The following is a 2,690-nucleotide window of genomic DNA, read 5'->3' on the forward strand; positions in this document are numbered from 1 at the left end:
ACTCAGCTCCAAGCTCATTTATTTGCCTAAAGATCCATGCACTCAAAAGCGAACCCCCTGGGGTGCCAGGGTGGCTCAGTCGGTTGCGTGCCTGACTCTTGATTCTGGTTCAGGTCATGATCCCAGGGTTGTGAGATCAAGTCCCATGTTGGGCTCTGCACTGAGCATGGAACCTGCTTGAAATTCTCTCTCTCTCTCTCTCTCTCTCTCTCTCTCTGCCCCTCTCCCCAACTCACACTCTCCCACTCTTTCTCTAAAATTAAAAAAAGAAAACACTAACCCCTGGAGGTAGATGTCAGCAAGATGGCAGATAAGAAGGCCCTGGTCTCCCTTCCTCCATGGGAATACCAAATAAACAACTACAGACTGACTAAAATAACTTTATAGGAGTCCTGGACAAAAGATCTATAGCAACGAAGTGAACCCCCAATCAGAAAAGAAAAGAAAAGAAAAGAAAAGAGAAGAGAAGAGAAGAGAAGGGAAGGGAAGGGAAGGGAAGGGAAGGGAAGGGAAGGGAAGGGAAGGGAAGAAAAGAAAAGAAAAGAAATAAAAGAAGCCAATTCGAAGTGGAAGGAAATGTTACGCAGTTTTCCCTCACTGTTGGTCCACACCTTATCCTGTAGACCAAGGTGCAGACTGGCGGAAGGGGCTCAATTCCAGTCTCCCTCACTCTAGCCAGAAATAGGGGTGCAAATTGTTTGCAGCATTCATCCTTGCCTGTGGGCTGCCCAAGGGACAGGTTTCTGTCTTACCTGACTTGAGCCCAGACAGGAATGGTGGAAAACTTTGGATCTTAGGTTAGACACTGGGGAAGGCAGTGGTGGGTACCACAGTGTGTGAAAACTTCAGGGAAACTGAAGACCCATGGATACCTGGGGGCAAGAACTTACAAAGAGAAGAGTATAATAGAACATCTAAGTCCCTGAGAAGAAACTAGGGTAAAACATTTTAGGAAACTAAAGCATTTAAAAGCAGCCAGGGGGATTCAGAGGGAGGGGGGAGGGAGGAGGAACACACATGCCCAGAAAAAACGTGAGAACAACTTAAGCCATCACCACAGGCTGGTCAGGGAACCATTAATTAGTAAAAATTAGTAAAAATCTTCCACACCAGTGTGCACAGACTGGGAAGTAGAGCTTTTTTCAAATGCCCAAATTTGAGCAAAAGACCACAAAGCTTATGAAAGAAAGAAAGAAAGAAAGAAAGAAAGAAAGAAAGAAAGAAAGAAGAAAGAAAGAAAAAGAAAGAAAGAAAGAAAGAAAGAAAGAAAGAAAGAAAGAAAGAAAAAAAGAAAGATGGTCTATTCTAAGTCAAAAAATAAATATTCAGGGGCACATGGCTGGCTCAGTCTGTAGAGCATGTGACTCTTGATCTCAGGGTCATGAGTTTAAGCCCCATGTTAGATGTGGAGCCTACTTAAAATAATTTTGAAAAAATTAAAAAATAAAAAATAAATATCCAAAAATAGTCTCTGAAGATATGCATGAACACATGCATCAGACTTACTAGATAAAGACTTTTAAACAACTATCTTGAATCTACTCAGATGCCAAGACCAAGGGGGATTTATTCCTTGAATGTAAGGATGGTTCAACACGTGCAAATCAATCATTGCTACACAGCATAGTAACACATGAAGAGGGGAAACCACATGATCATCTCAACTGATGCAGAAAAACATTTGACAAAATTCAATACCTTGTCATGATAAAAAAACACTCAGCAAGCTAGAAATAGAAGTAAGCCACCTCAAGATGCCTGGGTAGCTCAGTCAGTTGAGTGTCCAAGTCTTGATTTCGGCTTGGGTCTTGATCCCAGGACTGTAGGCTTGAGTCCCACATCGGGCTCTGCACGGAGCATGGAGCCTGCTTGATATTCTGCTCCCTGCCTCTCTCTGTCCCTCTCCCCAATCTCAAAGTAAATAAATAAGCTTCAAAAAAAAGAAGTAAGCTACCTCAATATAATAAAGTCCATATGTAAAAAACTCACAGCCAATGTCATACTCAATGGTGAAAGACTAAAAGCTTTTCTTCTAAGACCAAGAACGAGACAAGACTGCCCATTTTCACCACGTCTACCCTACACAATACTGGAAGTACTAGCCAGGGCCCTTATGCAAATAACATTATTCCGAACTGGAAAGGAAGTACTAGAATTCTCTCTGTTCACTAAGAACATAGAATAAGAGCCATATTCACTAAGAATATAGAAAGCCCTACAGATTGTGCGTGCACACACACGCACACACACGCGCACACACACACACACACACACACACACACACACACACACGTTAGAACTAATAAATGAATTCAGCAAAGTTACAGGAATACAAAATCAACATGTAATCATCAGTTGAAATTCTGTGCCCTGACAATGGACAATCTGAAAAGGAAATTAAGAAAATAATTTTGTTTCTAATATCATTGAAAAGGATAAAACAGGATAGTAGACCAAATTAAAAGTTTTAGAACTCACCAAAATAAGCTTTGCTTTTCTTTTCCATTAAATCATTTTAGGCATTGCGGCCCCTGGGTGGCTCTGTCGGTTAAGCCTCCGACTTCAGCTCAGGTCATGATCTCACAGTTCATGGGGTTCGAGCCCTGCATCAGACTCTGTGCTGGCAGCTCAGAGCCTGGAACCTGCTTCGGATTCTGTGTCTCCCTCTCTCTTTCTGCCGCCCCCCCCCC

Source organism: Herpailurus yagouaroundi, unplaced genomic scaffold, assembly GCF_014898765.1.
Source record: "Herpailurus yagouaroundi ecotype Mexico unplaced genomic scaffold, PumYag 410, whole genome shotgun sequence".
NCBI classification, from domain to species: Eukaryota; Metazoa; Chordata; class Mammalia; order Carnivora; family Felidae; genus Herpailurus; species Herpailurus yagouaroundi.